The 15,184-nt window shown below is 35.8% G+C and overlaps 1 long non-coding RNA gene across 1 annotated transcript; it reads right to left on the bottom strand.

The window, feature by feature from the left end:
- Positions 1-6,357: 6,357 nt before the first annotated feature.
- Positions 6,358-8,463, bottom strand: LOC145322830 (uncharacterized). Its single transcript, XR_013880818.1, has 4 exons — positions 8,390-8,463; positions 8,072-8,113; positions 6,957-7,094; positions 6,358-6,532 (listed from the first exon to the last, which is right to left on the bottom strand). It is a non-coding gene; the product is annotated as an uncharacterized LOC145322830 (long non-coding RNA).
- Positions 8,464-15,184: the final 6,721 nt, after the last annotated feature.

Raw genomic sequence — 15,184 nt, 5'->3', positions numbered from 1 at the left:
CAATATCATTATCTACTAGTCCCACTGGGGCTACAAAACTAGAATACTCATAGCTTGAGTAATCTGTATCATCAATTTCCGTGGTTGGGTAGGTAAGTCTCCCTCCACATTTCAAAATTCCTGATTGGTCTTCTATATAGGTCTCCTGCTTTGATTTTGTAGACCTTAGTTTGACATCTAAGCTCATTTGAATGCACAGGTATCTCCACGCCATCCACATTTCAAATGAAGAGGGGCCGAGGGATGGTGAGGAATTTGCTCTCCCACAGAGAACTTCAAATCTAGTGATATATGATCGGTCTATTTTGTATATTTCTGGTTTGCAATCAGGACAATTTATGTGCACACCTTTCATGTGCAAACTGTGTTTTATTCTCAACACAAATCTGAATAGGTTTGCAATAACTAATAATGAGCTTTTAAATCCCCGGTAGGCAAAATTTACAAAGGGACAACTAGGTTGTTTTTGTACATGCATTATCATGTTTGTGTTTTCAATACATTCCTGAAATTCTTGTATTTCATGACTAGAAATAGTAGCAGCATGTTCAGCCATAAAGGTGGCCTGTTCAGCCAGAGCATTAGCATCTTCAGCCGTGATGGCAGCAACTTCAGCTGTGATGGCGGCATCTTCAGCCATGATGGTGGCATTTTCAGCCATGATGGCGGCATCTTCAGCCGTGATGGCGGCATCTTCAGCCGTGTTGGCGGCATCTTCAGCCGTGTTGGCGGCATCTTCAGCCGTGATGGCGGCATCTTCAGCCATGATGGCGGCATCTTCAGCCGTGATGGCGGCATCTTCAGCCGTGATGGCGGCATCTTCAGCCGTGATGGCGGCATCTTCAGCCGTGATGGCAGCATCTTCAGCCGTGATGGCGGCATCTTCAGCCGTGATGGCGGCAATTTCAGCCGGGTGGGGGGCAATTTCAGCCAAGAAGGTGGCATTTTCAGCCAATTTGGTGGCAAATTTAGATGGGTTTGCAGCAATTTTGGCCGAAATGGCAGCTTGTTTAGTCAGAATAGCAGCATGTTTGGCCAGAATGGCGGCCATAAATTTAAAATGTTCATTGGTAAAGGTGGCATTTTCAGCCGTATTTGGGGCATGTTCAGCCAGATTTTGGGCATATTCAGCCAGATTGGTTGCTGGATTTTGGGCATTTTCAGCCATATTTGGGGCATGTTCAGCCAGATTTGGGGCATCTTCAGCCAGATTTGGGGCATCTTCAGCCAGATTTGGGGCATCTTCAGCCAGATTTGTGGCATCTTCAGCCAGATTTGGGGCATCTTCAGCCAGATTTGGGGCATCTTCAGCCAGATTTGGGGCATCTTCAGCCAGATTTGGGGCATCTTCAGCCAGATTTGGGGCATCTTCAGCCAGATTTGGGGCATCTTCAGCCAGATTTGGGGCATCTTCAGCCAGATTTGGGGCATCTTCAGCCAGATTTGGGGCATCTTCAGCCAGATTTGGGGCATCTTCAGCCAGATTTGGGGCATCTTCAGCCAGATTTTGGGCATTTTCAGCCAAAATGTTTGTTATGTCAGGATTCTGTTTCTGTCCTTTGCTATATGACTCTGCTACAATAGAATCGAGCTGATTATTTGACATATCTTTACACACCTTGGTATAGTCTCTAATAGGCATATCCTTGAATTCTTTCTTCATCCATGGCTTACCTATTTGCCAATGGCTCTTACTATCAAAATCTTTTATATCAGCTTTTCCTCTTGTGATAATGTCTGCACAATTTTCTTCAGAGGGAATATGGTACACATTATCTGTGTTTATTAATCGTTTTATAGCACGAACACGATTATAAACGAACGGTTTGAGCTTAAGGTCATTGTTGCCTAACCATGCAACAACTATCTCAGAATCGGTGACAAAGAAATAATCCTCAATCTTCTCACCAAGTGCTTTGCTAATAATGTGAAATGTGTGTGCACCCAATACCACCGCGCTTAATTCATTGCGGGGTATCGTATCACAAACCGACTTTGAGCGCCCTGCCAGTAGCTGACATGAGTAACTCCCGTCCGAAAGTTTAGTGCGTGCATAAACACCAATCCCACACATAAGTTTTGCTGCATCACAGGCTACAATCAGTGTCAACTTTGATGGAGTTATTGCATCTAAGGGGACAACTGATCTTGGTATTCTTATCTGCATTGCATTTCTTATCAATAACAGATTATTGATCCATGTGGCTCTAAAATATTCAGGTATTTCCTGATCAAATTCAAGGTTCTGGAGATTTTTAAGGTCCAGTTTCAGTCTACTTTTCAGGGGTTCAAATGACCCTAGGAGGTCAAAGACCTCAAGACACTTTCCTAAGATGTTAGCGCGAGTAAACTTCTGGCCATCTAGAAGTCTTAACAGGTCTTCTTCTGTCTTGACTTCGAAGGGGTTAGGTTTCTTTGCTCCTCTCCGTTTTGTATTAAAGTTAATTTCTTCAAGTCCCAGCCCCATTTCATCCTTTTCTTGGTACCATTTATATCCACTATATGCAGTGGATTCTCCATCAATTGATGATTCTTCTGAAGGTTTTTCAAAACACCTGTTAATTGTCTTAATCCTGAATCCTCCTTTGGGTACAACAGTAATAAACTCGGTTATCACTTTCTCTAGGTCATCTTGAGTTTCCCCACCCATATTGGAGTCGTCCATGTAGGTAGACTCGCAAATGGTGGCATATGCAAGTGGGTAATCTTCCTTGTGCTCAAGGACAAGCTGGCGCAATGCTTGAGTGGCTACGTTTCCTGCAAAGCGTAGTCCATAGAATAACGTGAGCATGACATAAATACATACGTGTGCCATAGGATTCAGATCTGGGGTAAATAGGTATAAACAGTAGTTAAGTTGGGATGATTCCATCCTAATACTGTTATACATTTTGGAGAGGTCACAAGTCGCGGTAAACTTGTGACTTCGCCATTTGATGGTTACTTGAAATAATGAGTTCAAGCAATTTTGCCCTTTAGGAAGGCAATCATTGAGGCCAGTACTTGCTGGATCAACTACCATTCTTGATGGTGTTGATGTTGATCCAGGTTTAAATACTGACCTCCATACAAAAAAATGCCTAATTGGGGCATTTTCAATCTCTTGCTGAATTGCTAATGGTAAACTACTTAGTTTACATGCAAATCCTTTTGCAAGCATTTCGTTGTGAAATTTTACAACTGAAATTCTTTCATCTTGTGGCTTTTTTAATTGTGTCTGTAGCACTTTGTACGCCATCTTGAAATTATCATTTCGATGCCATCTTGCTGATAAAAACTCAACAGGGTTACGAATGAAGGGAAATTCACAGGTAGTGGTTTGTCTTTTTGTATCCAGTTTGAAGGATTTGTTTATGATTCCTTGTTCATACTGGTCTTTCAGTGAAATGCTCCTTGTCTGAATAGATTGTTTACAATTTTCACACCCTGTGCAACAATCGCACCTGAAGTCGATACGAAATCCTGCATCTTCTTGCTCAAGCAGTTCTTGTTCATCTGTTCGTAACGCAACTTTGTTGATTGCAACAGGTATGTCTGTGTTGATTGTTATTTGGGGTTCAATACACATACACTCATTCTCATATTTAGGTGAGATTAACTGATCTTGGAAGGGTGAATTAAGGTATGATTTATACAGTGATGTGAATAATATTCTCATGTTAAGATTCGATCTACCAGCTTCCATATCTTGTTTGTCAAATGAATGGTGTGTTCCAGCAAACATTAAATAGGAGTTGTTTATGTCTGGCAATCTACTTTTCCATACTTGAAGACCAGATGGCAGCACTAATAGTAATGTCGGTACAAGTCTCGAGTGTTTTATACCTAAGAGTAATCCAATGTCCTTTCCACCAATATCTGTGGGAAGGCATTCCTTGGACAATGGAGTTGAAGATTGGTTTGCTTGAAATTCTTTACAAGCTTTCCTAAGGTCATAATTGGGTACTTGTCCAGTTATCTGCGACATTGAAGTTAAACGAAGTTCGTGATATTGTCCTGAAATATCTGGACCAAGGATAATTGAGAAGACTCCTCCCCCTGTTGATATCACAGAGCCAGACGCTACTTGGATATATTGGGGTCTATCATCAATAACTTTCAGGTTGAGTTTCTTTGCTATGTCTACCTTAATGACCGGGTTTGTAGCTCCGGTGTCGTACATCGTGAGGATGGATTCATCTCCAACCTGTAGCATTTGCATCGGGTATATAGGATCCAATTCTTGCTCAGGTTGTATCTTGTGGGCTATTTCAGAGCTCGGGAAAACTGTTCCCTTTTCAACATTGAAGGCTTCGCCAACTTGCAAATCTCTTTTCTTTAATTGTTCATTCTTTATTTTCAAAATTTCAATCATCATGAGTTTGATGTCAACATCAGTTTCATATTTCGGTAGGAATTTTGTGAGACCTTCTTTGATCTGTTCTTTGTCACATTTGTGATCTGGACACAATAAGACATTCCTATCTATCATGTTGTTTGCACATTGTTGGCAAGCAACTCCTCTGGGTACCTGTGTTCTGTATGAACACTTGCTATTATCTTTGTTATAGCATCTTCTTAACAAACATAAATTGCACCTTTTAAACTTTTGTGCAAGTTTCAGTCTTTCACTAGGTTCTGCATTCAGGAATAAAGGGCATGTACCTGTATTGCAATCTTTTACTCTTTTCTTAAATTCTTCATGCATGAAGCATGTCGCCCAACCCCACCTGTCAGGTTGTTCCTTTTTTGTGTCGTTCTTAACAACTTTGGTAGCTGTATTGACAGCTCTGTTTTGGTCCTTCTTTGGAGCTGGGGCAGGTTGTGTGCTGTCAACAGGTGTTTCGCTCATATACATCATTTCTATTGCTTTTATCTGAGCATGTAGGAAATTTAACAGGCATTGAAATGTTTCTTCCCCTGTCATATCATCACCAATGTTCTTCATCTGTAGAGATGTCACGTAATATGTGTTAAATTGAGTTCTGTAGTACTCTGGCAACATCCCCACAATGTCAAACACGTTGTTTGAGTTGTTAACTTCACGGTTAGCGGTCTCACTTATCTTAGCAATAGACGATATTTGTAATACTATCTCTAATACCTTTCTATTATACAAGAGCTTTGCTTTTCTTTGAGTTTTGAATGTTGGTTGAGCCAATGCTTTGATCAAACGTCGTTTTTCTCTGAGAATGCGTGAAATATTTCCATATTTACCAATCAACAATTTCTTCATAGCATTGAAATCATTTTTCAGGTGAGTACAATCAGATTTCACATCTGCAGTTAGGTAATTCAGGTATAGATATTCACCTAATAGTGCTGGTTTTATTCCACGACAAACTGAATGAAACAGCTGAAAGAAGTCGTATATATTGGATTCCGATTCAAATCCTGAAAAGGGATCCAATTTTAATGGAAGCGTGGTTCTATTATCTGACGTAATATGTATGCCCTGTGATCTTATGAGTCTATCTAGTTTTCTAGTATGTTTGGTTGCGCTATTCATAGCTGCATACCCTGCTATTTTAATATGTTCTTTAAAAGGTTCATTGTCAGATATTTATATCGATAAGTTTCTTAGACTCTCATTATATGTTGTTTTTATTGACATTAAGTTAGAGGAATCTTCAAGTTCTTTAATGTCGCTTATTATAGCTTCAACCGATTCCGCAACCGGAATACATGCGTTTATGGCATCACGGTTGGCTAACAGACATTCAGCTGTATGAAAGTTAGTAGTCGACTTACTAAGTCGTAATCTACATGTGCAGGTCGTACCTGTTGGTTATCAGGCTGTTCTTGCCTTAATGCACCATTGATATCATCAATATCATCTGCACTATCAGACTCTGTTTCAACTAAGTCTATTTGTCTATGTCTATCTGTGTGCGTTCTTTCTTTTGTACCTATTTCCAATGATTGGATCCCATGAGGAATATCATGGATGTTACCTGCTAGGTTAGGTACTGTACCATTGTTTGCACTAGTTATTCTATTTAACAATGGTGTACGTCTATTTAGCTTAGTCCGTCTGGCGGTTGGACACTCAGCGTGAGTTTCAGTATTGTCCCCAATAGGGGTCCTTCTAGTGCCTATCATGTTTACCCCCATCCCTGGGGTTCTGGATCTAGGTCCCGCTCCATTTTCATCATTAGTCCTGTTGAACTCTGTTCCTATATTATCCCACTCGGGGGACGCGGGTGTTACAGCTAAGAATGGGGGAAAACCCTTCATTAATCTTTGCTGAGCACGATCCTCATTGTAATCAATGGGATTTTGATTTTGTCGTCTATTCATCGTTAATCTTATTCTTAGTATTCAATGCTACATAGCTACGTATGGATCTTATATTCTCCACCAGAAATTAACAATAAATTAAAAACGACAATTTATTTATAATAGCACACAATTTTATAGGTAACAAATAAATAAGACATGTAGATAAAATGGTGGTTAAAATTATAGGTATTAATTGTTTGTAGGACTCTGGATATGAATTAATTTACATGTAAGCAGTGTCTCTCTACGGTTGCATCAACTGTGTTGAATACTGAAACAATAAACTATTATAAGTCAGAGAAACCAATAGCCGGACAAATCTGGAAGGCTTATTGGTACAATTAAATAAGCTGGTTTAATCCTTAAATAAATACCTTTCATTGGCTTGACCCTTTAGGGTAAGGTTTACTCTTTTAGATGATTACTCTAATGTAACATAAGCTGTAGTTGTTATCAACGAATTATAGAGTTTAATGTATAGGTAAGTTAGGACGATTTTTTTAACACAAACCCATCTAGGAACCTCTTATTTGGGTTAGGGTTATCTATTCATTACATCCCTGTATGGGTAATTAGGTACTGGCTGTCTTAGGTATAGGTATAGCTTCGGGTTTATTTAGATACCTAAACTGATGAAACCCTATTCATGGAAGCTCCCCTTTACTCTATCAGTATCTATAGCTACCTTTTCTTACCTAAGAATAAGTAGAGTAAAACAGTGCACACTGCAGGGACAGCTCTGTTGGGGTGGACCAATATGAGGCTTCTTGTCTTGTCCCAGAAGTCTGATGAACAGGTCCGCCTAAGCCATACAACAGTGCATCAACGAATTTCTAGATACACAAAAAAACTATTAATTTCACTAGATACTTTTCTTTATAGGCCTGTATTTGAGAGCGCAGCTACTCAACAGATATTTAGATATTTAGTCCGCCTCTCATATAGATATATCTTAATAAAAAAAGATTAATGCTTGGCCTCTTAAGTCCTTCCTTAGAGCGCAGCTACTCAATAAAACAAGGTCCGGCTCTCTACAGACAATTCTAGATATTTAAAAAAATAATATAGTTATTTTAAGTCTTCTTTGGGGGCGCAGCCACTCTATAAATAGTTTTAATGAGGCCCGGCCTTCTACAAACAAATCTAGATTAAAATAGATTAATATACAGTTATTTTAAGTCTTCTTTGGGGGCGCAGCCACTCCATAAATAGTTTAAATGATGCCCGGCCTTCTACAAAGAAATCTAGATTAGAATAGATTAATATACAGTTATTTTAGGCCTTCTCTGGGGGCGCAGCCACTCTATAAATAGTTTAAATAAGGAACGGCCTTCTACAAATAAATCTAGATTAGAATAGATTAATATTCAGTTATTTTAGGCCTTCTTTGGGGGCGCAGCCACTCTATAAATAGTTTAAATAAGGAACGGCCTTCTACAAATAAATCTAGATTAGAAAAAAATTTATATTTAGTTATTTTAGGCCTTCTTTGGGGGCGCAGCCACTCTATGAATAGTTTAAATAAGGAACGGCCTTCTACAAACAAATCTAGATTAGAAAAACATTAATATATGGTTATTTCAAGGCTTCCTTAGGGGCGCAGCCTATTGTTAGACGTTTAAGGAGCGTAGTAACTCTATAAGGGGTTTATAGCACAGCTACTCTACAGCTTGTTTAATACCGTAGCTACTCTATAAGTGAATTAAGAACGTAGGTACTGTATTAGTGAATTAAGGGATAGCTACTCTATGAGTGAATTAAGGGGCGTAGCTACTTTTTAAGTGTAAATAGATATAAATAAGATTTTTACCTCTTGTTTCAATATTCTTAGGTCTCTTACAGCGAGTCCAAACTAAATTAAATTCACTAATTAGACAGAATTGTCAATAAATCACAATACATGGATTTTAAGCATACTGCACTTAATTTCAATGGTCCTGTTTCTTTATATTAACGGCTGGGAGAATAAAATCTGTAGATTTGTGCCTAATTTAGTCAAGCTTGACTTTAGAGAAAAAATAAATTAATTTAGAGTTTTACAACAAATTCTCTAAAAAACATATATGTAATTTGCCAAAATTCATGCGTATAGTAATATTTAAACTGATTATAAAAATCACTATCTCACCTTCACTCGATCGTGGTTGGTTTAAGACTGGCAAAAATTTCTCTTGTTTGGATTCTTTTCTGGTGATTAGCTTGTTATTATAAAATATTATTTCTTAAGGTTAATTTTTGGGATGCTGACAACTCTTGATGGGTCTTTTCACACACCTTTGTTCTTCATATGTTAGAATTGAGACTGCCCCCATTTTTTTTGGTAAATTTCAGGTATTTTTGACACACTAGAATTGAAATTTTTTAAAAATCTTTAAAATTGAGATGGTACAAGAGCTTTAAAAACAGGTCTTTTTGCAAATTTTAAAAATTTTGCAGTGCTTGTACCATCGCAATTTTTGCATTACAGAAAAAATATTTTGCATGGGTCATTATTTTGCATAAATCAACCATATTATGGCTGGGGGCAAAAATTTTAACAAAATTTTTCTAAAACGGGACAGGGTACTGTTTATGGTTTCAACTAAAAAATCAATAACAAAATAACAAGCAAAAATGTGTTCAAGTCCAAAATTCTATAAGAAAATCACGAACAAATTTTCAGCACTTTATCTTCATCAGAACCCGAGATACTAAAATCGTAAAAGATACAAAAATATAAAATTCAAATAATTTCATTTTAGTTTAATATTCTAAAGAAACTGAGTTTGTGTTTTTGTGTACCTGAATATCATTGCGAAAAGAAATATTAAAACAATTTGTGTTAATAATTTTCAAGAAAGCTTTTTATTTGTCACTGGTATTACTTGACCTGCATAGGAAATGTCAATAATTAACGAAGCAGCTTATAGTGCCTTAAAAATACAAATTAGAAAGGATAGGCCAGTAAACATTGTAATTGACCAATGGTAAAATATATACACTAGCCTATCATTGGTCATTTGTATTGTATGACGTCACTGACTAATACACCTCTAAAGGCTCTGTTTTTTTTTAGGGGAGGAAGGTAGTCGGGTCATAAACCTTAATTAAACCATTACAAGACTAAATTTAAAATAAATAGACTTAAACCTTCCTGGTACCTATGTACAGCTTCTTCAGTGGTTATTAAGATCTTAACGGACAAATGAAAACCTTACCGATTTATATAATAGGATATAAAATTTAACCCTTACAGATCTGGGGGGGGTCATATTGACCCCCCTCTCTATTTTTTCAATGTCATTTTTTTGTAGGTAAGATAGAGAGTTGTGACTTCATGACTTTTTAAGTTTAGTAATTACACTCGGCACGAGTTGATTTTATTAGGATATCTGGTCTGTGTCGGTCGTGGTGTCTGGTCAAAGTCGGTTGGGTAGCACCAAAATTTAAAAAAATTCCAAATAAATCTTAATTTCTACATTATGACTTTGTATATAAGGTAGAAACCTAAAATTTTTTTGGTGAATATCAATGACCATCTGAGAAAAGTGGTGTTATGACCGTTTGACCGCACCCTGACCGACTTTATGACCGATTTTTGTCCGGCTTTTACTACAGACATATATCATGAATATCGTGGCTTCTATTACAGCTAGAGACCTATAAATTTTTTTGGTAAATCCTTGAGCAATAATAAACAGATAAAAATATAAATTGGCGCCGCCAACCGCCGTTTTACCGCCGTAACCGCCGAAAATGGAGGTTTCAGTTATTTTCCGTTTTTTGGCGATGATCAGAAAAAGTAATTTTTTTGTTATGAAAAATAAAAGTTCGTCCTAAAATTTGGTCATCCTAGCTGCAAAATTGGCCGCTCTACAGCTGTTTTAAAATTTAGCGGCTGGCCGCTAAAAAGCGGCTAAGGAGCGGCCTGACCGCTATGACTAGAAAAAGTAATTTTCTCTAAAAATACACATGAACCACCAGAAAAAAATTTTACGTCTTTATCTGTAACAGAAGCCGAGATAGAGGGGGGGTCAATATGACCCCCCCCCCCCCGATCTATTAAGGTGGGAATAGGGGCCCGATCTGTAAGGGTTAAAACAAAATAAACGAACAGTCGTTGTAAGCAAACCATTAAAAAACTGTGCTTTTAGGGGCGCAATTTTAAAAATCCCCTGGATGCCTTTTTCATTCTACCATGCTACTCTATACAAACTATGGTATGTCCGTCTGTTTAATTTGATAATTGATTTATAAAAATAAAAAACATTAGCTATTATTAATCAAATGGAAAATTCAAAAACAAGAATCAAACTTTCCAATAAAATAATTAGACGTTAGCTAAATCATTTCACTATTTTTAAAGCTGGGGGGGGGGGGGGAGTGTCCCAAATGGAATGCACTTCTCCTTTTTACACTCATGATTTATGCCTCATTTCCCATGGCAAATGTCTGTGCACGCCACCATTGATTGTATGAAAACATTACAGTCACCAAATTGCTGCCCTACTCACGTAAATAGTTGTCCTTGTGTTTTTGAACCATTATATTACTCTAAATGTTATGTATGTATGTATGCATAAATTATCAGAAATCTAAAGGGATAAATTGATGTACATACCCAATGATGATACACAAAATCACCCATTCAGTAGATTACTATTAGTTGTTGAAACGTTTGGACACTCAACTTAACCAACTAAACAATCTAAATTTAATTTTAAAGTAAAGTCATACATATTTTTTCTTAGTAAATTGTTAGTACCTATTTAATGCTTTTTATCAAAATTATTTGTTATCAAAGTTTAATTGTTTTACCTATAAAAAATGTTTTATCATATACTTATTTTGTTGTTTTTTTCCAGATGCGATTGATAATGAATATTTTTTACTTGAAATATATTTCGGAATGATAAAATAGACTTTTTCCTTTTAAATTGGACTGAGAAATATTTGTAACTGAATAGTTTTCTAAATTTAATTAAGTCTCCAAAGTTGTGACAACGAATAAGAAAACGTTATTACTAAACTTTGGGGACTAACTAGTGTAATAAACAGCTCAACGTCCCCTCCCTCGCCGACAAATTATGTACACACAAAACACATGCATGTATAGATAATTATTATAATAATGATAAAAAGTACATTTTTTTTTGTTTTTATTCTTTCAAAAAACGCAATGCTTTTCTGCATTTGTAGTTCATTCGTCTATCCCAATGATATCTGACCGTAAATTTAAAAGCGTCGTATTAATTTTAAACCTCTAACAATTCTGATAACAATTGGGTGTGAAAAGATGTTATAAGGTAAATATTTCATTGTTAAAAATCCTGGGCTTATTGAAATCTCCCCCTTTGAATATTTTTTTTAAAAATTTAAAATAGGAATGGTTAGTTTTTTTTCTTATGCCTAACTCTGAAGGGGTCCTAACCATGCAGAGTTACCCTGTTCCTAATTTAACCTAACTTAAAGAATAACACAAATACACGAATAAGGGGATAGGTTTCTGTGCTCAGCGGATCCCTTTGAGGGAAACCACCGTAAACGACGCATTTTTACGAAATTTTTTATGCTAAAAGAACTCTGTAACTTGAATATTGGTTTTGACGACCATGTTTTATTTGTATATCACCTGGGCTGTTTAAATAATTAGATTAGAACCATATGAGAAAATTATAGTAAAACATATGTAATTTTAATCCCTAAAATATAAATAGACCGCCTCTTCCTTTCCCGACTATACTCACACCTCTCTTTCCCGACCATACTCGCACCTTTTTTAGTAGCGCAGCTATTAATTGATTCAATTTGTACGTCTTAACGTTCCAATATCAAATACATTCCGGTTATTGTCTTATACCTGGAGATCCCAATTCATTTGCCTCTGATTGTTAAAAATGTGCATGCATTTGTTTTGCTATTCAACTATCTATCTCTTTAAAAATTTTGATCATTTTAGAGGGATATGGCATTGAAAAAATAGCACAAACCAGTTATGACCTTTAAAATGAAAATAGTTATTTCTCGGCACCTCGGGGCAAAAAAACTGGTTTTAATCTTACAATTGTACATTTTAAATTCGCGGAAAGCTGTTAATTATAAGATTAAAACCAGTTTTTTTAGCCCCGAGGTGCGGAAGGCTCTGGCTAAAAAAACTGGTTTTAATGGATGAAAACCGGTTCCTATCCACCGGATTCGAATGAATACGAGAAAGTATGTTACTAAATAATTATTTAATTGTTAATGACTTGTCTCCTTGTTTGTATTACTGTTTTTTTATGTAAAAATCTGCGTTTGGTAGATAGTAAGTTTTTGAGCGAAAAAGAGGGTTGTAAATCAATTCACCCCCTCTTTAATTTTTTCATTCCAAATTTACCAACCATTTAGCAGATCTTCCCTTTAATGGATATTATCGTTCTTGTTATTCTTTCTAATTTTATGAAAATTATTCTTTAGTTGCTAAATTATCAACAAATAAAATTATCTTTATTCTGGAAACACCGATTTTTGAATAAAATAAAATCATTAAAAATAGATAAATTTCAATTAGCACCTTTAAAGAATTTGTCGCTAGTTATCGGATTGTAAAATTATGATGGATAGTTTTATTAATGGCTATTAAATTCACACATTCCTTTTTCCTTTGGTATGTATCACAATATAATATTACAACGAATATCGGCTTCGCTCCTAGCATCTAGGTACCCCTATTCAAAGGAGTAAGGCAAGTAGAAAAATATCCTAAAACCAAAATTAGATAAAAAATTAAATAACCTAAAACCATCCAGTGACCTATAAGAACCTTGCATAAAATGGAGAACTCAATCAGTTTAGTAGTTGTCGAAATCTTAAGCTATAGACAAAAAACATTATTATTTTATATAATAGGACAACAAATAGCGGCTTCGCCCATTGCATCTAGAAAGTGAAACCATGGCCTAAATATGAATTAAGCTAAAATATTATGTTGTTTTTTATTTTTCGTGGGAGTGTTTCACTTAAACCAAAAATTGGTCCTTGCTTACTTAATATCGACAGGCTATCTTTTAAATGATTTCATTGACATTTATGACGACTATATAGCTTGGATAAACCAGCGATATTAAATGATAGCGTAACTGCTTGCCATCGGAGATATGTGGGGTTCGGGTCTGGTCCAATTCCGTGTCATACAAGAGACGGAAATGCCTTGACTTATTTATATGCAAAGTTTGACTTCTAATCCTCAATAAATATTGACAGACGGACGGACTTACCCAAGTCACAAAGTAGCTACGCTACTCTATAAATGACCTCTTTCACCCGTGAATTATGGTGGGAACTAAGTAAAATGTTATTTTTTCCACGCACAAGTCTGGACTTTGAAATATTGGCCCAGTCAAGTTGCAGTCAAGTTGACAAATTTGTGTCAAGCCTTTCTTTCAGCTTTTAAACATGGGTCTATTACCGTCAAGCAATATATATTTTTTTAATCTGATATAACAGTTATTTTATATTTTTTCATTTGAACTCAAATGATATTAATATATGCTTTAAACTTTCTTTAAAATATCCCATTGTATGTCAGTTAAGATCTCACTTACCACTAAATTTTCTATAAATTAAAATGTTTTTTTGTCCTGAATTATTCAAAAATGTTGTCCCAAACTATCTGGCAGTATTATATATAAAATTTTTGCCCTGTTAAAGTGCCAAAATATATTCTTTTTTTTAAATGAAGCTTTTCTATAATTAGAGTATGCTCGTTCGTATGTCTTCATGATAAAGAGTATTAAAATGATTGTGTAAATTTGTTTCTACAGTCTAATTTAAAAAAAGTTCAATCTGAACGTTTCTTGGATAGTTAATTTAATTTGAGGCTATTCAATATCAAATATTACAAATGGATATAGAATATACGTGGATATAATGACAGGGGGAAAATTGTCGTCAAATTAGGTTGCTAACATAGATATCATTTTGGAGATGCGATCCTCAATTTTCAAATTCTTTGAACGTACATATGAGACTTTTACAGAAATGCTTCGCATCCACAACTATCTATCTATGCTTGATATAAAATCAACACTATATAGATCATATTATGAACCTTTGATTGACACGTGCCCTGCAATTAACTAGTAGCACTCAGGGGCAAGACACAATTACTTTAGCTAGGCCCAAGGCATTATTTGTATCAATTTATGCATTCATAGGCCTGTTTCTACCTATATGACACCATATATGGGTAACGAAAGCCTATTCATGGTAATCTGTATGTGATTTGCTAATAGTATATGTTTATTAAAGATATTATGTTTATAGTTAATGTAATCATATAAACATCCAGTACATATATGTATGCCTACAACTATGCCTGATTTACGTCACATATTAACACACAGATATTTAATTGCACAGACAAACACTAAAATCCTGGTCCAGAGCTAATGTTATAGCATGTACCTCTTGAATTTATTCAGTTATTTACTAACTCTCCTACCATCAACTTCTCTTTCTGGCTTTAAAAAGGTAATGACTTAGTTGTTTGGCATGCATTGTAGTTTAAATTTAGGCCCCTTAGTACTTAGCATGAATTGAGCTCAGGCCTTATGTTAGAACTCTAACACTTAGCACAATTCACTGCTTGGGACTTAGGGCACATTTCTGTCCTACTCTACTTATAATTTTAACACTTATCCTGTAAATATTTCCATACTTAACTTATGCACTTGTGATATAAATACACTTTATAAAAACATTTTCCTTCCTTAATACTTAATATACTTATATAATTCTGATCGAATATCAAAACCAACCATTTATTCTTAGGTTAAAGCAACATAATACTTCGCGTGGGTCTTTTGTTGAGCTTCCACCAGCTCAACCAAATTCGTATTATACTTGTGGGAATAGAGGGTTAAGCATTCTAAACAAACGAACCGACGATGAGAGTGTCTATGTG

The sequence above is a fragment of the Acartia tonsa genome, chromosome 6 (assembly GCF_053477335.1).
Source record: "Acartia tonsa isolate MP-2025a chromosome 6, ASM5347733v1, whole genome shotgun sequence".
In the NCBI taxonomy this organism is placed as follows: domain Eukaryota; kingdom Metazoa; phylum Arthropoda; class Copepoda; order Calanoida; family Acartiidae; genus Acartia; species Acartia tonsa.
This window is presented reverse-complemented; position numbering and strand designations above follow the sequence as displayed.